The 23870-nt window shown below is 33.8% G+C and overlaps 1 long non-coding RNA gene across 3 annotated transcripts; it reads right to left on the reverse strand.

Annotated features, from left to right (window-relative positions):
• Window positions 1-14402: 14402 nt before the first annotated feature.
• LOC128559943 (uncharacterized) lies at window positions 14403-16793 on the reverse strand. Of its 3 annotated transcripts, none has more exons than XR_008372789.1 (3): window positions 16706-16793; window positions 16136-16246; window positions 14403-14507 (listed from the first exon to the last, which is right to left on the reverse strand). It is a non-coding gene; the product is annotated as an uncharacterized LOC128559943 (long non-coding RNA). The 3 variants fall into 3 exon arrangements; XR_008372788.1 differs by lacking the exon at window positions 16706-16793 and adding an exon at window positions 16506-16658; XR_008372790.1 differs by lacking the exon at window positions 16706-16793 and adding an exon at window positions 16521-16540.
• Between the last annotated feature and the right edge of the window lie 7077 nt (window positions 16794-23870).

A 23870-nucleotide genomic window follows, 5' to 3' on the forward strand; every position in this document is an offset into this window, starting at 1 on the left:
CTTTAGGGGCACCGTAATAATCCTAGTTTTTCGTATGAATGTATGAACATTGATCAGATGGAGCGATTTTTTTGTTGGTATGAGGTAAATACTCAATCACTGTCCCATGGAGGACGGACGTTTTGGCCACGGACGTTTTGGCCCGGACGTTTTGGCCTAGGATGTTTTGGCCTAGGATGTTTTGGCCAAGAAAGTTTTTGAGGTAGGATGTTTTGGCTAAAAAAAAAGATTATTTCCATAATATGCAAAATATGATCTGGATATTAATATGTTATAGTATAATTGATCATTTTTTAAGAAAAATAATTGTGAAGAAAATTAATTTTCATAACTCTTTTGATTTGTTGTAAATGGCAAATATTTTCACATCAACACACACACATATACACAATGTATATTTATATGTGTATACATATAAAAGATTATAAAGAAATAAATATAAAATACCATGTAATGTTTTATTATCAGTTTAATTTATTCACTTACACCATAACAAAGAGCTATAAATATAAATGTTTTTTATACTTCTTTGACTATAACATTCTTTAGAATAATCTACAGACCATATTTGCAAGATACGGAACCACAGTTTATTTTTGGCCAAAACGTCCTACCCCCAAAAACTGCCTGGCCAAAACATCCTAGGCCGAAAGATCCTAGGCCGAAACGTCCGGGCCAAAACGTCCGCTGGCCAAAACATCCTACATTCCTGTCCCATTATCTTATGTATATATTTATTGTGTATTTAAGTCTCGTTCATTAAACATGTTACAATTTTCAAAATGCTCTTACGCAGTCACCGAGAAGATTATTATCTGTGTAATAAAAAGACCTGATCGTCCCTAATCCCCTAATAAAAAGGTGTTGATAAGCAATAAACTTGCAAAAAACTGTTAATTGGTAATAAACAACTATCGAAAAGCGCTTTAATATGGCTGTTTCAGAGGCTCCGAAAACAATTTACTCAAATGTTGCATTATATAAATTCTTTATAACATATTTATGGTTAAAACTTAAGGGGTATAAGTATAATTAAACGAATCTTTAAAATACGAGACAGTACGTGGTTTAGAAAGAAATATATATAGTTGCAACGTGCATCATGTCTTATATTTTTTTTTATTTATTAACATGATACGTCAGCATCTTTCTCTGTAACATTTATTTTGCGGAAAGCTAGTAATTCCAAAAAAAACTATGGTTCGCCTTAATATAACTGAAATTATTCCTGCACTGTTATTATCACTTAATACTATGTTGTAACAATCAAATTTTCTGTATCATCGGCAGCTAAACTTCGGGCGAGTTCGTGCGTTTCCGCACGCGTCCGGAAATACCACGGACACGGCAAATAAAGAAATAATACAAAAATCACCAACTTTTAAATGTCTAGGGAAGCAAGAAGACATTAAAATAATTACAAAATAAAAACATATATAAAAAGTTTATTGTCTGAAGAATACTTCAATAGGATAATAATATTCTCAAAATATGAATAAAGTGGCTACAGGGAAAAGAATAAGATACTATCACAGGTTTTTGCTTATTTTATTCAGTAATTATATGCCGTAAACAGAGACTGGTTGTGATGTTTTTTAATCGCCAAGGGAAGCATTAATTCTTCATTTTAGATAAATAATTTTTATATCTTTGTAAAATAAAAAAAATGACGAACACTTGAATACGATAATAAATATTGTGTGTTCATTCTAATTAAAACAATATTTGTTCAAACCTTTTTTCCTTCTATGTTTCTATTGGAAAATATCAACCAGATAAAAATCGATATCGCACTGCCAGGTGATTTCAAGGGGGATAATTTTACCGATAAGACGACAAATTTTACCTAATTGTTGATCATGTTTGAAAATACTTAGGTACATTTGTAAATTTTCTTGATTTTGCATTTATTCTTTAGTTTACAAAATTTGGAATAAATGAAGGTAGGTAGGTTTTACTTCTGCCCTATGGTTCTTCATGACTGCATAGAGCAAGGCCATACTTTTTAATGAATTGGAGCTTAATTTCTGTCCGATTAAATCCTTTCACTCGAGGTTCCCCATCAAAATTGTTATCGACAATTTTATTTTGTGTTTTATCATTGTTACGCAATATTTTGAGGTTTCATTTCGAAAAATATTTGGTAAAATGAATTCTCTGCGATCGTTTTGCAGCGATTACGTCCCTTAGTAGCTATAGCAAAATTAATGATCTGAAAGAATTGATTCTTAAAACTTAAGCCCTAAATATAAGACCTGACATAACTCATATCACTATAGGTTCATTTAAATTGATATTTCATATTTCTTATTTTCCACGTTATGTCAGGTCGTTGAATAATGCGCAGTATATTTCATCACGGAACCAGCGTTTGTTTCCTTAGCTGCTTACAGACCGAGGTCATAATCTATAACGAAACGGCCAACGTTGAGTTACGAAAAAGTTCAATTCATACGGACATTTCATTCATAGAGGCGAATTAATTTACCATCATTATATAATATTTTCTAATGTTATCTTTCAAGTATTTAGCGTTAGAAAAGTAAAACATTTTTATAACATGTTTGAGCAAATAGATCTATTGAAACAGGTAAGTTTAACAATCTTTATACAACTCTATGGCAGAACTGATAAACGTGGCGGACTATTTGAATTGCGCATGAAATTATATTTTTGTTGTCAGTCTCAGCACCTGTTTAACATTGCAGAAACTCGATACATAGTTATAATAGTCTGGCGAATATCGCCAGCCTAAAAACTACAGAAAACACGGGCCTTAGTGGCCGATTTGCTCGCTGACTTCAAATCACTTGCCCCTCACCAATGTGGTTCGAATCTCACTCTTGTGAAAATACTATCCAGCTGGCTTACGGAAGGTCGATGTTTCTTCACAGATGCCTGCCCGTGAATAACGGGGACACCATGTGTCTTCCTCCAGCATCAAGGCTGAAAGGTCGACTGTGTCAGTGCGACGGTAAACCCACCAAGAACAAAAAACAAACCAGAAAACAGTAATCCTTGTCCATGATTTGTCTGTACGACGAGAGTTATAAGTATAGCACAGATACTCTTTTCCATAACAGATGTTTAATAATCTTAGTTTAGAACAAATTTATAATAAATCATGGCCCAAAAGTATTGACATGATGTTAAAAATGATTCATCGTGTATAAATTATTGTACATGGCATGTTTCTGTGACATATTTATGAAATGAAATCTCTAAAAATGTCCTTCAACATATCTTAACAGGCGTAAATGATTTCATTTTCTGCCAACGAGGATGACCCGTTAATATTTATTACTATAACTGTTATAACATAATGCAAAATACAAGGAAATACGAAAGATCACGTGCCTGTCTAACCATAAAAAACATGAAGTGGACAAGTATGTCTCATATCAAATTTTGGCCATCGACATATTATCTTACCTGTTGGAGTTAAATGTGTAACAAACGCAATAAAATGGAATGGAAGTTGTACATGTGTCTTGGTTTATTTTAGGACACAACCGATTATCCATAAGGGCGGAACTTCTGAAAGACAATAATGGTATAACATACAGGAGTTCTGCTGTAACATACAGCAGTTCTTCTGTAACATACAGGAGTTCCACTGTAACGTTCTGCTGTAAAATACAGGAGTTGTTCCTCTGTAACATGTTGGAGTTCTGCTGTAACATACAAGAGTTCTGATGTAACATGCAGGATTCCGCTGTAACATACAGGAGTTCTGCTGTAACATGCAGGAGTTCCGCTGTATGCAGGAGTTCCACTGTAACATACAGGAGTTCTGCTGTGACATACAGGAGTTCTGCTGTAACATACAGGAGTTCTAGGAGTTCCGCTGTAACATGCAGGAGTTCCACTGTGACATGCAGGAGTTCCGCTGTAGCATGCAGAAATTCCGCTGTAACATGCAGGAGTTCCGCTGTAACATGCAGGAGTTCCGCTGTAACATAAAGGAGTTTCGCTGTGACATACAAGAGTTCCGCTGTAACATACAGGAGTTCCGCTGTAGCATAAGGAGTTCCGCTGTATCATGCTGGAGTTCTGCTGTAACATGCAGGGGTTCTGCTGTAACATACAGGAGTTCCGCTGTATCATGCTGGAGTTCTGTTGTAACATACAGAAGTTCTGCTGTAACATACAGGAGCTGTTCCTCTGTAATATGCTGGAGTTCTGCTGTAACATACAGGAGTTGTTCCTCTGTAACATACAGGAGTTCTGCTGTAACATACAGGAGTTGTTCCTCTGTAACATGCTGGAGTTCTGCTGTAACATACAGGAGTTCCGCTGCATCATGCTGAAGTTCTGGTGTAACATGCAGGAGTTCTGCTGTAACATACAGGAGTTCCGCTGTAACATACAGGAGTTCCGCTGTATCATGCTGGAGTTCTGCTGTAACATGCAGGATTTCTGTTGTAACATACAAGAGTTCTGCTGTATCATATGCTTGCATTGAATGCAGTACCCGCTCGGGAACGCAGGACTTCTTCCACCTACTTTGTTCGAGTGCCGGTGGCTACAGGAAAATGATTCTATAGCAGTATCCTTAAGAGAAGCAGCTTATTTGTAACCATCGACTGATATCAGTCATCCTGTACAAAATTTTAAAGCTGAAAATGACATGTATTCTTGTTAAGATTACAGTCATAATTATTTCAAATTTACACTTGCAGATTTTAAATAACTTTCATTTTACAGCAGCTGTAGATTTCAATTTACAGCTGTAAAATGAGCGTAAAGCAGTTCGAATTATGCAAATGAGATACGGCTGTAATCTTACGGCTGTAAAATTGAAAATGTTCATGTAAGATAATCTTTTATCATCTTTCATTATAGTAACTTGTGTTTACTTACATAATAATGAACAGACATATATACAATGAATTAGAGAACACCCGGCCACACGGGCCCATAAGTCACCTTATTAACAATGTAAAATTTGAACGCAAATATACACAACATAGACTTATACATGTCCTTTTACATTACAAACTTAAGGATATTAATAAATCAAACATTTGCACCTACTCCTAAACGGTTAAAATTCCAATATTTTAGAAGGTGTGGTGTCTCTGTGAATTTAAAAAGCATTTAATGCTGGAAATACTCATGTTTCCTTCCAAAAAAAGATACATATATAAGGGGAGCGGTGGTCTAGTGGATAAGGTGTCGGCCGCTCAATCCAGGGGTCGTGGGTTCGGGCCTCACTGTGGTCACGACCATGACCTCATATGACACCAGTACTGGTTTTCCAGGAAGCGGACTCGGGAGTGTTTCCAATAAGCTTGAAGCTTTCATTACAATCGAGCTAAAACAAATTATTATAAACTAAACTAAAAAAGATACAACTGTTATTTTGAGACATTGTAACTTTCAACTGTGATATTTTACAGCTGACAGATGTATGTTACAGACATGTATGCTTTACGAATGTAAATTTCAGTTGTATTTCTGGTCGATCTATTTCGAGCTGTAATCTCAAAATACAGGTTTTTACAAACTTTAACAGCGTTTGTTTCCGTACATTCATATGATCGCCCTATTTACAATAAAGGTATCTCTTCTTTAAAAAATTAAGAAATGACCTCTCTCTCTCTCTCTCTCTCTCTCTCTCTCTCTCTCTCTCTCTCTCTCTCTCTCAATAAAGGAAATACCTTGTGACGCGCAAGTACTAGCTCTTAAACCATGTGAGCCCTTTGCTTAACTCTGTTATAGCAACATAGTGTAGAGAAGTAAAGAAGAATGAGGTATCTGGTACGCACGGGAAAGAAACAGCCGTTCCCTTCCCCAATGACACCAAATGAAGCAAATTGCTTTGAGCGTTTCTAATTTGTACAAAATTCATTTGTTTTTATTAGTTGTTTTACTTTTTTTAGGTTTAAAGCCGTTAATTCAAGTTCTTCTTTGTTTCATATACCAAAGGACCATTTCAGATCTGATTTACACATCTTTAGAGAACACCAAATTTTTCTAAATCTCCTTTTCAAGAAAGTTCTATGACGACTTGAAAAAAAAAATATGGAGCTGAATAGTTTGTAGTGAAATACACCGTAATGTACTACAGTTATCAGCTATTAGATACATGAAAACTTCAGCAGATTACTAACGAGTGCGGGAAAAGATGTTCGTGTTGAGAACAAACATACTCATGTATGGTGCAACACAACATTGCTAAACGAGTTATCTCATGAAGAAATACTATTTTATAGCTACGAAAACAAAACTTGTAATTAGCAAGTGTTTTTTTTTCTGATTTTTATTTCATGGATCTTTGATTTTATTTTGTTAAAGTAAATATAACATTGTAAGTCCAAAAGGTAATTAAATTAGTGAGAGTAATAGCTTTATTCTCAATATCTTCAACACGACTAAACCATTGTCCTGGTATAAGCTGAAATATTTTAAAAGTGTTTCATAAACATTATTTATCATTTTTCCGTCAATTAAATACAATAAAAAAGCAGTTTTGATAAATTACTGATAAAATAATCTATGGAAGGATTAAAAATATTGTAAGATTTTCTGATTAAAACCTCCTCTCAAACTTTGTAAATATGAACTTTTTAAGAAAATTGCAGATTAAAAAAGTTAATCTTGTTAAACTAGATATTATAAAAATACACCAGTCTTATAAATATAATCATATTGATAAATAATCATAAAGTTATCGTAAGTTTTAAAGTATTGAATTCACTTTTTACTTCTGTGTGTAAATAAGTCAACAAATTTGCCAGGTCTCTATGGAGAGTTAGGAAGATTTCCACTTATTGTGATACGAAAATTACACTTTATACAATACTGGTTAAAATATGAAACTCTGATGAAAACAGTTTGATAAAAAAAAAAACTTACCAAATGTTAAAAACGAACGTAGACATTAATAATTCCTATAATAGAAAAAAAATTGGACAGTTCAAGTCAAAACAATGTTAGAAAAAATAGGTTTCACTGATTGATGGCAAAACAAAAATAATATTACTAAAAATGACCATAAATATTTATGTGAAGTTATGAAAAACAGAGTGCTTGATCAATTCAAACAGAGCTGGTATAGCAATATAAATAACCCACAGAAGCTCGTTTCAAACATTCATTCGAAATTGAATCTTATCTAGATTTTATACAGAATAATAAAAGCTCTTTCAAAATTTAGGTTATCGTCGCAGAAACTCGAAATAGAAAGAGGTCGTTATAAAAATATACCCAGATAAGACAGAAAGTGTAAATGTTATTGTTTAAATGTTTTAGAAAGTGATTACCACTTTTTATTAGTATGTCCGATTTCTAAAGACTTAAGAAAATTATACATAAAGTCAAGCTATCGTAGCCGTCCAAATCTTAAACACCCAACACGACCTAGTGACCTACATTTTCCTCCCACATGAACTTCGTGTAAATTATTCTGAAAATACTAGTATAATACACAGCTATTCTACAAGATGATAGGCGGACAATTTAGGCCCTCCCTGAATCAATGTGTGCTCACAACTTCATCTGAAAACTGATTCAGTCTCTATCTTTTCATTATAGTTTTATAAACATAGAATAACAACTATCTTACACTGTAGAAACAAAGTGTGGTCTAAACTCATCTTAATACATCAAGTTCTGTGCATACTACTACATTAATTTAATGATAATATTTGGACATTAAACACATTGTGTTCGCCTTTTATATGTCACTGTCAAATTTGTAGCTAGATTTTTGTTATTTCTCACTTTCTTCATGCAAAATATGTGTAATTACCATCATGGAAATACAAAAGAATAGTTATTTTGTGGCGCGTCTTTAATAAATTTGATAGGTTAATGAGTTCAAAAAATAAAGATGAACTAATAAATTTATCTAAGTATATTTATCTAGCACAACTTTTAAGGCAGAATAATGAAAACTAGAACATATATTTAATTTTATTTGTGTATAAACTTTAAAGAAAAACACTTATTTTTCATAGTAAGCCTTTGACCGATTTCCAAAATTCATCTTCTCTCATTATATCTCATTGTATGACATGTAAATCTCTACACTTTTAATATAGCTAGAGGCATTATATGCTTATAAGCGAACATAAATTTTGTTGTTGTTGTTGTTGTTATTTTTAAATTACCCGTCTACAGTCATGACTTATAGATAACATGTGTAGATAGACAGACATTGTGTTACTTTGGTTACAAAAATGTGCTATAAATGTTTTCAATCAATCCCAGTTTAATCATAATAATATTGCGTTCCTTAACATTGTAACATGTTTGAATATTACTATCAATTAAAAGTAATTGCACCATTTCTGTAAATAGACAACAGCCCACTTTTAATAATAATGAGTAACTTTTTTCTAAAGTTGTAACAAAATATCATTTACTCGTTTTAGTTCATTTTCATGACTTATAGAACGCTAGCAAATACATTGTATATTGAAAATACCATAAAATGATATACTCGTATCTGCCAGTTCTATATGAAATAATTAAATTATCAAACTTTCGATGCAACATAAATCTAATGTTACTTTTTCTAATTGTTCATGTTGTAAATGATATTGCAGCTTAGAAGAACGAAAACTTTTTCTCATGGAAAAAGGCGTCATAAAGTAAAACGACATTAATTAAAACACGTGTTTTTCTGGTCACAGACGTCGCGACTATAAAACAATAAGGACGACAAGACGGGTAAACAAGAGAATGAAACGAAAACAATTCAAAGGAATCGATCAGTCTAAATAGGACATGTATTGTCTTAAATTATCTGATGGCAAAGTTACACCTCGCTGCATATCTCATGCCAAACCATTCTATTAAGAAAGCAAACGCATATATTCCAACGATGGGAACCATCGGCCGAACAAACAAAATAATTAGTGAAAACGCAATTTACCGTCAAAATTTAGAGATTCATTGAAAGATTCAGAATGATATCCAGAACTCGTGACGAACTGGCATGCGAACCGAAACTCTGGAGCATTTTTTCTTTTTAAATGAAGGAAACTAGTAAACAGATAGACAAGTTCAGAAAATGTCAAACTATGGCTCTTTATCAAGTTAGTGTATTATGCCTTACATGACATTAATTTCTGACCCACTTATCACAGTCAGACACATTGACACATTTGAATCACATAAGTGCATCGCGCTTACATTAATTAATCATTTCATGTTGAAACTTAATGCTTTTGTTACGCTTTTATAAATACTCGATTGCATGTAAAAGTGCAGAACGCATTAAAATGTGCATTGACTAATACTCACGTTTACCATATAGCTGTTGTATTTCTTGATATCAATCAATGTCCGAGGCCGATTTTTCTTCATGGTTTTTCTAGTTTGTAAAATATTAAATAGAAAACGACTTGAAAATGTCTAATTCAAAAGTTATTTCGATGATTTATGCCTCAGAAAAATGCGTACGTTTATGCGTAATGTGACACATTTTCATACGGATTTGCTGCCGGTTGGCTGCAAATGAGACACGCTTCGTCGGAGTTGCATCTACAAAATATTTGATAAATATATAGCTGAACGTAATTATTCTTAAAATCTTTAAAAGCTGTTTTTGCATTTCGTTTTCTTTGTCTAAAGCTCGTGACTGTGAGAAGGAAATAAAATTCGTTACGACTTTCTTGATACAAGGAGACGTGAGCATACTGTAGGTGAAGGAAGTTAAAACGTTTTTATTTATTGCTTTCATTCTAATGCTAACAGACAGGTGTGCATTGCAGTCATGTTAATTGTCAGCGAGAGCTGTAGTGAAAGGATTTATTTAACACCATTAACCTGGTTTCATTTCTTGCATTTAATGACTCTCATCCATTAAATTACAAATGTCTGATAACCAAATCATTTTTACTGATGGTATTCAATTAACGCAGTTAAAGATCTATCACAGAAGGTATTAATGACAGTAAGTAAAGAATGCCTAGTGCATGGAAACATTTGCTTGCAAATAAGACTGGAACATTTTCATGTTGACAAGAAATATGCCGCACCTGCAATGAAGTAGTCCATTACCTGTATTGGTTTCTATTGTTAAATCTGCTTACAAATGTCATGCAGGTTCCATTTGTCATCAGTTTTCATAGAGTGAAGGTCATTTGATCCCTGCACCCTGCCTCCATCCTTCACCCCAAACATGAAATTGTAAGCTAGACATTTGCCCTCCAGTTGCTAACTAATCCACGACCTCTTATATTTTAAACAGACATTTGCGCCCTTCCCCACCTCCTCCTGCTACACACACAATGTCTTACCCTATTTGCCTGCGTATTTTACTGTGTTTTGTGGTTGTTGTTAACTCCTATTGATAATTTCAGCCACCAAAAAGTATTTTATTTATGGAAAATGAATATATTAATTGCACACAATTGTGAGGTAATTAATGGCCTGCTTTCATTTATATTTGGGGCAAAGTCCAGACGTTCACGTTTGTCTTTAGGGGCAAATGTCCGGATCCCGTTTTCATATCATTGGATCCTCAAACGCTAGAAGCTTTTGTAATATTTTAACTTGTGGTATTTTGAATATTAGAATTATTGTTTTTGTTTTTGTTTTCTATTCTTTTTTAAAAAAAGATTTTGTTTTATTACTACTGTCTCTGCTTTGTTAAATCATACATAATCTTCATTTTTCATTTTAAGCATATTAAGGAGGTAGTATACCTTAACATTTGTATGGGTGCATGCCCAATCGGAAGCTAACGTGACGATTTACGGCAACGTTTACCACAAACTAAATGTGTTTGTATATTTATTTTTCTGAAAAACATCCAATAACCTGTCTCTGATATGATGCTTAATGTAGGGACAATACAAGTTTTTTTTGTGTATTAACAAGTTTTACAAGTTTTATTATACAAGTTTTATTATACAATTTTTTTTTGTGTATTAACGTCTGCAGAAGCCCGCGGGATTGTTTGTGACCGAGACCGAAGGTCGAGGTCACAAACATATCCCAAGGGCTTCTGCAGATGTTTGTACACAAAACAAACGTGTATTGTCGCTATTCTTGCATAAAAAAAAACATTATACGACGACTTTTTGTATTGTTTTCATATGTGATGACTTGACGATTCCGGTACATTTTTATTTACCATTCTGTTGTTCTTGGAAACGGTAAACATGTTTTAAATATCCATATCCAGGGCCTAGAAATAAACAACACTATCAAAAGCACATCCTGAAGGTTTTTAAACGACTTTTTTTATCTCTCGTTATTACAAACATAAAATTACCAATAATTGTTCATATCACTTCACAGTTTGGTGGACTCGAGCACAATTTCAAGAATAATAACTTTACATTCGAGTTATATTGAGTACGGACACAGTTGCAGTATGGATGAGTACGAACGTATATAGTGTCAAGCTTCCAAGCTGTTTATATAAATTCTTCGAGAAATTAGATAAAAACATACCGACTGATACTTACCAAAATCATAAATATGATTCCTAAAAACAAGAATCGCACAGGTTACACGCGATTCTTTAACATTCACGGTTGTCTACAAAATCTGAATCGACGCCGAGTTCTAAAAGGGGAGTAAACAAGGAGAGAAACGAGTACGGATATTGTTGGAGGCAGCGCATTTGGCGTTAGTTACTGATACAGCAAAACATTCTATGGTTTAGATTGCATCTTTTATGCTTCAAGAAGAGGTTTTTATGAAAGAAACAAGACGCAGATACCAGATATCAATCTGCGCAGATATACATATACGTCCCTGGGAAAGCATTTCAAAAATAAAAATCGGGATGTTAAAAGCATGTGAATTGCCTTGTTTGCACACGATTTTTCTCCCGTTAATACATGGGCGGATCCAGTGAAAAAAGTAGTTTTTATGCATGAATTGTTTGAAAATACTGAAATAATGAATAAATTACCACAGAAACACTGCAAAACATCGTTTCTTTAAAATGACCTCATTGGCCTCATGACGTTACGTGTCAGTTACCGCGCAAAATCAATAGCTTTTATCTTGAAATTACGTTATTCTGAGCAACAGTTTTTTAATCATTCTTAAACAGCAATTATTTGCCGAAATATTTTTCATGAGTATTTCGATCTTAGTAATGATCAATATTTTGCGGCTTTTATGTAGTTATATTGAAATGTGACAAATATAAGAAAACGGATGATGGTAACTGATGTTATTGGGAATATAGTTGGTGAAAGGTTGCTTATTATGGCCATTTCCAATAAAAAAAATCGGGCAGTTTGATTTGTAATACTACTTATATACTAATACTCTGCTTTAAAATTGCGCAAATTTCAGTAGAAAATAGTGATAACTTGAATTAAAATAACGTTATCATGGAATCGAACCCCTTGACCTATATATCTAAAGGTAAAACATTAAAGGCCTTGACCCTGGTCTATCTAAGGGTACCATGTAATATGTTTGGTATTTTAGTAACAATATTACCCTAACATTCCATGTTGGTCCTTTACTGAATGGCACTGAAGCCGTCGAAAAACCCGACGTTATCATACATGATTGTTTAAAAATGAGAAAATGCGTTATCATGGAAAGACGAGCCCCACTTATATTAGAAAGCTAACGCGCATAGTAGTAAAATTATCAACTACGCGCACAGTGAAACGGAAATACGCAGAAATGTGTTAATTATCTGTATTTTCCATCTTCTTTCAATATAAAATACTTTTGAAGGGTCATGTACTTCAAACCTGGATATAAAAAATTGTACTCGCAGGGACAGAGATAAACGAACTTGAGATTTTAACAGCTAAAACATTAAATTACACGAAATTCAGTTAATTCGTACCGTTCAGCTCATTTAAATTTACCCTGGTTAAAAGGGATACTACGTCCTTAAATGCCACAGTTGCCTATATGTATATAGGGCAAAAATTTCCTACGAGCAGAATTTCTTTAAACTTTGTGTACTGACTGGGAAACAAATTTAAAACAGAAATATGTATCAAAAATCATAGGTACCCAAGCTTAATCTTGAATTATCTGCCCTTGAAAGTAGATTCTTTCAGTACTTTCAAGGGCAGATAATTTATGACCAAGGCTGGGTTCCTATGGTTTGTTTTATTTCATATTTCTGTTTTCTATTTAATTCTCTGTCAGTAAAAAGAGTTCAAAGAAGTAATTCCTTCTGTAAGAAAATCTTTGCCACATGTCAATATAGAGACTGTTGCAAATGTCCTTAACTATGAACATGACAAAATGATACCGCAAAGTCTTAGTCTTTCCTATTAACTGAATTTCTTTAAACTTTGTATACTGACTGCAAATGAAGTCTGAAACAGAAATAAAAATTAAAATACACAGTTCTCTGGCCTTGATCTTGAATTATCTGCCCTTGAAAATTGTATTTTTTAATATTTTCTGATTTTCAAGGGCAGATAACTCAAGATTAAGCTTGGGTACCTATGATTTTTAATACATATTTCCGTTTTAAACTTGATTCTCAGTCAGTACACAAAGTTTAAAGAAATTCTGCCTGTAGGAACATTTTTGCCTATATACATATAGGCAACTGTCCCATTTCCCCTTAAAGTGTGTTATGTACTTTAATATGTGGTTACAAATCTACATTTAATGATGCATTAATAATGCATAATATATGTAAATTAAGTAGCTGGTATTTCATTATAAATAATATTTTCTGTCACATGTCAAGATAATGTGGCCCAGTTTGTAAAATAAAATGTCACAATTATTAATACATGACACCATTAACATTGGCAAAAAATTAACTGTCAATAGAAGTGACAAACACTATTGTTAATTTGTACATTCATATCTAATTGATTAAATGCAGATTTGCTAAAATCTACGCTCGTTACAGACCAGCATACAGCACGGACATCACGTGTTCACCTAAGCTTACATTATTTATTCAATGAAATAGAAAATGCAGATCTTCGACAGTAGGTATATAAGTTCAAATAATTGAATGTAGTGAATTATATGTAAAACTTTTATACATAATACCTTTATCAATATGTTTAAAGCGTTTTTACATTATGACTATTATCACAGTCATTTGTCATAGTACATACCTTAATTACGCCCTGTTATTAATTTCATACTCTTCTTATTTATCAAATGTTTTAAACTGTTTTATAATCGTCATATTACCATGTATTATTCAATGTTCTGTAATGATTATATCGTATGTTTTGCCCAATAAAATATACTAAACCTGAAATCTATCACACTATAATCATAAAACAAGGTCTAAAACATTCTTTAGTTTACACAAATTCAATAAAGGCATAGTACAAACTATTTTTGTAAGTTCTAAGGTTCCAGGCATGTCTTGTTTAAAAATGGTACACTGATGAAATTTTACCTAAATCACTGACTAACAAGGCAGGCGTTTAATTGACCTATGTATTAGCACAAGCTGTGTAATCACTAACGGGTAGCGAAATATGTTACTTTGGTAGCAGATGGCGGTTTTTTCTAGTACTTCGGACTTCCGAGCGATGTGGCCAAGTCAGACGGCTTCCGATATCTTACGAGATGCAGACCTGAAAATAAAAAGATACCGGTTTACATCATACTTGAAGAAGAAATAAAATACATAGTAAACTTCATACAAAGCCTAGATTTTTAAATCCACAAGCCACCTGAAAGATAATTTCAGCCCGCGAAAATACATGACATTTCAGCCCAAATTAGCCATATCTCCAACTGGCCTTAAAATGTTAGGAGAAATGATAGAGCCAAATGGCCACTTGCATTCTGTACTCAGTTTCAAGTATTACTTGCAGAGCTGGACAAAAATACCTGTCAACCGATTACTTTTTTCACTATTTTCAACTGTGTGAGGTCTATATGACATTTGACAGTTCACGAGACGCTCAATGCTGATAGTGGTACATATGCATTTCAAGCAGTTATATGAAAATGATGCCATCAAGCTTACATTCGCATCTGCCAGAATTTCTGCAACATACCATTCTTAAACTTGTTAATCACAAACTCACATCAACAAATATTTCAAACATCAAAACAGCCTTCACTTCAAGGTTTTATCTCTAATGACAGATTTTGACCCTGGCCAATTCGAATCTGTGGCTGGAAACTACCAACTGCTACCTTAAGGACCAAGACATGCATCTCCATGGACTGTCTGGCACCTGATTCTTAGAAAATGATCTATGACAAATAAAATCTTACCAATATTTAAACAATGCTTTGTTCTTCTTGCAAATTGCACATGTCCAAACAATGTCTACAATATTGTGGATTTGGCCCCATTTTACACACATATTTCTTACTGCATCTATCTTTCTGACATTAAAAAAAGACTTACCAACTATTACATGATGGCCATAAATGTACTGTATTAGCATTGTGCACAGCCCTGCATACTTGAGGAACAGAATTAAAAGCAGCACAGCTTACTTACCCAAGACTAACTGTACTTCAAGTCCGCAAGCTCAGGAAAAGCCGCCCCTGTTTACAAGTACTGTTTCATATTACCTTACATACAGTAAGTATAAAATAGCTTTAAATAAATAATTTACAATGCACTTTTGTTGTTGTTGTTGTTGTTGTTGTTGTTGTTGTTGCCAAACTTACCTATTTTAACGAATTCGAGCAATCTCCCACTACATCTCCGAGAAACCATATCTTCTCTTAATTAAAAACAAATATCTGCAAATGTTACCTCACTCCAGGACCTTAAATGCACCCAAGATGTATCCACTCTCTACACTTTTCTTCTGTCGTCATGTCCTGACACCGATAAAGCCACAATAGAAATTTGTAAGAACTAAAATCATACCTGCCACTCGAGAAATATCTTCGAAAGAAATATCACCACAAAATCCAGTTCCGAGCCTTGTGAAACAGCCATGTATTTACAAAATGCCAAAAAGTTGCACCTATATTTCCTTTAAATAGTCCTTCTTCCTTTAAATTTGATATAAACTACAAAAGAAATGTGTTTCCCGCCAGAAATTTTAAGAAAACCCTACACTACAAACAAAAATAAGATTTACTTACCCGGTAAAATCAGAGTTACCTCCCCTTAACTTCTACCATATCAAACAACATCTGTCTATGTTATGAATCCATTCAGCTCGGATTTTTAAATAACACATACTGGAGAGCTTGAACAACACAAAAGAAAGCATGAAATAGTACTTACAAAAATTGACAAATGTCTTTAAGGTAGCAGATGGCGGTTTTTTCTAGTACTTCGGACTTCCGAGCGATGTGGCCAAGTCAGACGGCTTCCGATATCTTACGAGATGCAGACCTGAAAATAAAAAGATACCGGTTTACATCATACTTGAAGAAGAAATAAAATACATAGTAAACTTCATACAAAGCCTAGATTTTTAAATCCACAAGCCACCTGAAAGATAATTTCAGCCCGCGAAAATACATGACATTTCAGCCCAAATTAGCCATATCTCCAACTGGCCTTAAAATGTTAGGAGAAATGATAGAGCCAAATGGCCACTTGCATTCTGTACTCAGTTTCAAGTATTACTTGCAGAGCTGGACAAAAATACCTGTCAACCGATTACTTTTTTCACTATTTTCAACTGTGTGAGGTCTATATGACATTTGACAGTTCACGAGACGCTCAATGCTGATAGTGGTACATATGCATTTCAAGCAGTTATATGAAAATGATGCCATCAAGCTTACATTCGCATCTGCCAGAATTTCTGCAACATACCATTCTTAAACTTGTTAATCACAAACTCACATCAACAAATATTTCAAACATCAAAACAGCCTTCACTTCAAGGTTTTATCTCTAATGACAGATTTTGACCCTGGCCAATTCGAATCTGTGGCTGGAAACTACCAACTGCTACCTTTGTTCCCAACAAGGGAAAATCACTGTTAATTACTTACTTTTAGGCAGTGAAGATTTACATACCTTGACTGTATAGGTAAAAATCACACGATACTCTCTCTCAGAACAAGTTCGGATTTCAAAAAAGGGAAATCTATCGTCGACTGTATCTTCATTTTGCAGTATGTTATAACAAAGGTTCTGAATTCTGGTAACAAATTATATTTCATCTTTAAAGACAACAGTAATTCGATAAAATAGAAAGGTCCTTTCTGTGGCAGAAATTAATTGCAGAACAGGTTATTTCTAAACTCGCAATGGCAATAAAAGCTATGTACAATTCCGTCAAATCGTGTGTCAGGTACAAAATACATATTCTGCATATTTCAATACACATATAGGCTTGAAACAGGGTGATCCAAGTTCGCCGCTTCCCTTTATGCTATTTGTTAACGATATCATACAGAACATTCATTCGGATCTTGATGGGATATTTACCATTAATGAGCTCAAATTATTTTTCATATTGTATGCGGATGACCGAATGTAATTTGCTACATCCCCTGAAACATTACAGTCAATGTTAAATAATATTGTTCATTATTGTAATATATATGCCCTAAGGATTAACACGCCGAAACAAAGGCAATGATTTTTGAACGTGGGAGACATACGTATCATAATTTATATATATATATATATATATATATATATATATATAACTCACAAATTGAAACCGTTGACTCCTTTAAATATCTTTGGATCATGCTTTTCAAGAACGGACGTTTGTTAGCAGAAATGCTTATCACAGCATGCTTCATTTTCCTTATTCAATCTTTAAAAAAAGTTGTTCCCTATTTTTACATGAGAGTGAAGGCATGGAGAAACATCGGCAAATGAATAAACCGCTTACCGATATACTAAAAGACTACAAAATAATTTAATAAACAAGTTATATCCAATTTCATATATGTTTTTATTCTTTTACCTCTAAAGACAATAATGGACTCTATTACAATTCTTTGCAAGATGCAAGAAAACTTACTGGTGTTGTGTTGTTATAGTCTTACTGCAAAAACTATGTCCACATCATTTGCACAGTGCTTGTGTACTGTATCTTTTTATCAGGATCACAGATATCTGATTTGCTGTCGATTTAGCTTTCCGCATTCCTGTCAAAGGTTGTCTATGCTAAAATATAGCTCGTGCATATATTCTTTGTATGTCAAAATCTGTTTTAAGTCGAAGCGGATTGAAAAGTGTAAGTTTTCGAATGTTGAGTTATAAAAAGGGGTAATCATTGCTTAAACACATTCAATACTTTATCACAAAGTAATAAAAAATCTATAAACACTGGTCAGACTTGAAAGATGTTTCATTTATATGTCCCATAACTCCCTTATTTCTTAATATGGACCAAGTTGTCACTTCTAATAAAGAAATGATTTTCCCAAATACAGCGCTCTTGTTACACGTTTGTGTAGACATTTAATTGAAGACTGGGAATTTCAAACCAAACTTTTTCGAAATAATAACTGTACTTAAAAGCAACAAATGTTGTATCAAACGAATAAAAATTGAAAAAAAAGACGTAGTATCAAAATATTGACAAACAGTGTGCACTGTTGCATACAATAAACATATATTAGCAACAATTTGATCAATAGCATCTAGAAATCTTTATTTTTGATAAATTATTAACTATATATGTAAGGCATCGTGCGATTTTATTTGGAAGAAGTTCTCGATTCGCTCAAAACCTCGAGCACGCTTGGTAAACAACAGAGCTACGTCTTTCAGAGGTATACGGTAAATTGCTTTGTCGCAGATTCCGAGCTAGTGCATGTCGCGATAAAAGAACGTCAACAAAGTTGAGTGTCATCATATTTTTTGCATTTTTTCAATCATTGTATCGAATATCAAAAATCGAGGAATGGTAGACGGTGAAGATATGATTTAACTTTACAGAGAACTTAAAAGTTTGCTTATTTATTCTTGATTTGTGGTTTACCAGCAAGCAGATTTAGCAGTGAATTTGGCCGCATTTTCATTGTCAAATACTTTTCATTTTAACTGATATTAAGAAGCAAACCGAGTAGGCGTGAGATAGCTGTAATCTCTAATCTAACTGTTTTATTTTAAGAACACATAAAGTACTAAAGTACAAGTAGCATTTATTAATTTTATACCACTGCATCTTAGTATGCAAATAATGCTGGAAACGTAAATTATATGCACTTATGTAATCAAATGTAATATTGACTATGCATTGATTAAAACCATCAATCTTTGCAGTGCAAGTCGGAATATAAAACTCTTCAACACTTTTAATTGATGTTTTAATTGTGTCGACACTTGACAACTGAAAATGTTTTTTCCATCAATCCTGGCAATGAACGTACGCTCCAATAGGGGTGCTTTAATTTGCATCAGAAGTCATAAGGAAATAATAAAGATCCACTCAAAACCCATATTCCAGGAACGCAGCCGCCCATACAGCACTATGGGTCATCTTTTAATTACATGTAGTTAAATATTATAGACTATAAGTATCTTACTTTTTCTATTCAAACAACATTGTAGTGTTTGTTTAGAATTTATCTTCAGGACGCATTGAAGAGGAATGAAACATTTTGTATTTCAGTAAAGATTTCAATCTGTTAGTATACGTGTTTTTTTTTTTGAGGTTACGTGTTAAGATTAAAATTTTTGAAAGAAATCCAAATACACGAATATATTATAAAACCTCGTAATTTTACCTAAAAATGTTAATTGTCACATTTACGTTATTGTTCCATACATTTCAAATGTTCTTCTGTAGCAATGAGCAGTAAGATTGTAATATATTGTATGACAGAGCGGCGAAGAACTGTTTACTATTGCAAGGCAAGATGTGTCTAATGAGGAAGTATGAAATCAGTTATAGAATCTAGAAGTTTTAGTTTCATTTTTTGTTTTGTTTTAGGAACTGAAAACCGTAACACATGGAGTTTGTTTGTAATCAAATAACAAACACAGTAACAACGTATTTTGAGCAAGTAAAACACATAGCTCGGCAACTGAACAACCAAGTAATATTTATCAAAAAGCCAATAGTCAGAAAACATGTGGATTCATATCTGTACGTCTTGCATAAAAATTAAATAAATTTTGGAGAAGACCTTATAATGATACTACAAGTTGTTTAAAGGTATTTTCAATCTTAACTCTCCCAGCCCCTACATGGAGCCAAGTGCCCCCTTATGAATAAACTCTGGACATAATCTTAAAATGATGCCACAGACTAGGTTTGATGAAGATCCATCAAACGGTTCATGAGAAGAAGTTGTTTAAAGGTTTTTGGATTTTTAACTCTGTGACCGCTGGCGGTCCCGAAAGGTGACCAAAATACCATTTGAACAAACTTGCTAAATGTCCATGCCAGGAGTGTTCTGAAATTCTGATCAGTACTTTCAGAGGAGATGTTCAAGTAAAAAATCTTGACACAGGCCGGAGGACGAAGGACGCAATACGATGGACACTGGACCATCCATCTATACTAATAGATCACGTTGAAAAGTTCAAGTGTGCTAATAAAAGAGAAAGGATCAAGATAATAGATCACCGATTGGTTCTGTAATTTGGAAACCTCGGATCTGATAATGTCTCATTGTTAGCATTAGTATGTAGATTCTAGTTCTTTAGCACCAACAGAAATGTTCGGCCTACTTTTGACACTTACATAATTACTTCGTGTCCTATTATAACAATTTATTTTATTTTATGCTTTTCAGTGAAATACTAAAATTTGTCAGTGAAATAAAATTGATATTTTTACTGCTTCAAACAGTGAAAATATCAATGTTTTTTTTTTCACTGGTACGGAATTACACTAGAATGCGAATGAATATGAATTATATATAATTGTAAATTCCTTGCAAAATATACTTCAGTTAGAGGATCATAAATATATACGTTCTATCGTAATAAAATCTGAATGAATTCTGAAAACGTTATAGAACTATTTGACAGTTTTTCTACATAGATATCATGACGTCATAAAATTAGGACGTCATGATGCGATCGATGTGACGCTGCGCTGGTACAATGGATACAGTTTGTTTAAAACCATTGAAAATACATAAAATAAAAATAAAATTTGCTTGTTTCAATGTAAGATCGAAATATATTTCAGTCGTGAAAATATTAAATTATAACTAGTGTTCACTCGGTGAAATATATTTCGATCTTACACTGAAACAAACAAATATCCTCTATTTTCTTGTCAATACTTTACGGTTGTTCTCCGTCATAAGTGTTTAGCTAATTATGCAAACATCCATGTGACCAAGGATTGACCGTTTATGGAAAATCGACGCTTGTAAAATTTTTCAAACCCGATAGCACTGACTATATATTACTGGACTTCATGATTTGTTCTGGTCGCAACACAGCTCATGCAGACAACATATCTTCTAGATTATCCTTTGGAAGTGAACGCAACAAAGCAAAATAGTAGACTTGGTTCGACTCTGAGACTTCGTGTTGAATCATAGCAAGTAGGTGCTATAATTCAGTATTTACATTTTCTAGATCTTGGAGTCCGTGCATGTATATATTATAGTATTCCGCTTACAATGATGCTGTTCCTTTCAGTAGTTATAGAGGAAAGATCAGTAATGTTGTCACAATGAGAATATTATAAAAGGATTCAGATTAGATTAACATGTCCCTTGCTATGTAATTTATATAAATAACAAAGAAGACTTATCGTCTTGTTGCTATTTCTGGTCCTTCGGGGTCATGGAAGTTATTACAGTTATTTAGTGTTCTACGATATAAAGAGCTGACCAAGTGGTAGTACGCTGGAATACGTAGTCAGATATTTCTTGTATGATCCCCGTTCATCTAATTTATTACTAACAGTCTTTCGTACGAGTGTTTAGTCATAATCACACACATGCAAAAAAAAAAAAACATAATTTCAATACATTTTTATAGAAATATATCTAGAAATACATTAATTTGAGTTCTTCAACTTCTGCACTTTTAAGCAAAATAGTTTAGTTATTTATTAATCAGGTCTGATATAAGTGACAGTTTACAATTAAAATGTAAACATGCACACACATGCCATATTGAATTAGAGAAAGAGATGTCAAGACTTAGATATGAGTTGTCAAAACTATGGGCCCGTCTTATCAAGATACTTACGAGAATATTTCTCGTATCTTTCTCGTAAGTCTCTCGCAACGTTCTCATAAGTCTGACAGGTGTCTTATGAAAATTATCATAGTTACGATATCGTAAGTTTCTACATAAAATCCTCGTAAAGTTACGAGAGGGTCAAGGGTCTCGTAAATATTTACGATATCGTAAATAAAATGGCGGCATTCGTGTGAGCAACCACGACGAAACTTTCTGTCAATAATACCCACACAACCTATTTTCAACCGCCTAGGACTTTGTATGATAAAAATCTTTACAAGCCAAATTTTTCAGTTGTGATTGTTTCACTGTTTACAGCAGAGACAGAACATGTTAGGAACCTATTCGCCTTCAGTTTTGGTACTTAGAAAATTATATAAATTCCATTTATGTAGCAGTACTATGTTTTCATGTGGTTTTTCTTATTACTAAAAAACCTGCATCTTTCCTTGTCTACTACCTATTCTTGCTTAAGCCAATATCAGTATTTATATATCTTTTGCACTAAATGTTTATTGCTTAACACATGCTTTCTGCCAGTATTGTGAAGCATATTATTATCAAATTATTTTGACAATGCAATCATGATGCCTGTCCTTGCAACATTTTTTTTTCATTTTCTAAGCAATTTGAAATATCTGGAGTGTCAAAAGGTTAGCAGTTATATAATACATTGTCATATGTAACAGCTATCAATGTAGCAGATGTGACACACTGGTTCTCTTGAGTGATTGAGCACATGATATAGTTCTTTAGATAATGCACTAACTTCTGGCTGCCATTTACTTTACCCTACCCCCTGTAATTTAGGTGCCAATTTAGGCAAGTGTACCTACAATATATTGATCTGCCATGTTGGTTTTAGTGTTTGTTGCCAGACTTGAATTTTGGGTGTATTATGTTTGCCATGTTGTAATGAAACTACAGTAAAAGTTTAGTGCTGTTTCATTTTGCTGGAAGGAAAATACCACCTGTGGTCGAAGTTAGGTTGTAAATTTTCAGCATTACTTCCTACTGATGGCTTTCAAAATCATCCTGCCAGGGATTCGATCAGTTAGAAACTTGAAACTTAAATGGTATGCTTTTATAGCACTTATGCTGATAGAAAGTGTTAGACAATAAACCAAAGATTTGGACTTGCATTTGTACAAAACTGCACAGAAAACTTGTTAAGCGGTTGAAAACTGGTTGTGCCGGGTTACCGTATTTACTTCTTAGTATCAGTGTTTTTTATCATCTATATAATAAAAGAAACGGAATGTGCATGAGACTTGATTTTAATATAAAAATAAATTAAATAGGCATCAATGATCTATATTCGATACGGACAAACGACTGCAATCGAAGGGTATGTTTGACAGTATTGCAACTGTAACAGTCTCAGGAAAAATGGGCAGCCTCGACCGGGTTTCAAACCTCGGACCGTCTGCTTACCATGCCAAAGCTCTACCAATTGAGCAACCGAGGCCACCCGATACGAGAACCGCTACACACCTTCCCTCTTATTGTGAGACATTAGCACTCCTGGCCAATGCCTGCCGCAGACTGTTAACCAAATTCATATTCACACCCCAGCCAAACTGCTTTGCCCTGCATGGGATCCAAGGGTGAGCATCCTGGACGAGCCCCCAAATGTAACAGTCTCAGGAAAAATGTGCAGCCTCGACGGGGATTCAAACCTCGGGCCTTCGGCTTACCGTGCCAACGCTCTACCAGTTGAGCTACCGAGGCCACCCGATACGAGAACCGCTACACAACTAATATGACCTGTCTGTATTGAACATATGTTTACTGGATTATAAAGTCAAGGAATTCTCTTGCCCTCCAATAAATTAACTGAACGCCGCCTAGCCTGTATGATAGTCATCAGGTAACCCAATGCCTA

The sequence above is a fragment of the Mercenaria mercenaria genome, chromosome 1 (assembly GCF_021730395.1).
Source record: "Mercenaria mercenaria strain notata chromosome 1, MADL_Memer_1, whole genome shotgun sequence".
Classification (NCBI taxonomy): Eukaryota; Metazoa; Mollusca; class Bivalvia; order Venerida; family Veneridae; genus Mercenaria; species Mercenaria mercenaria.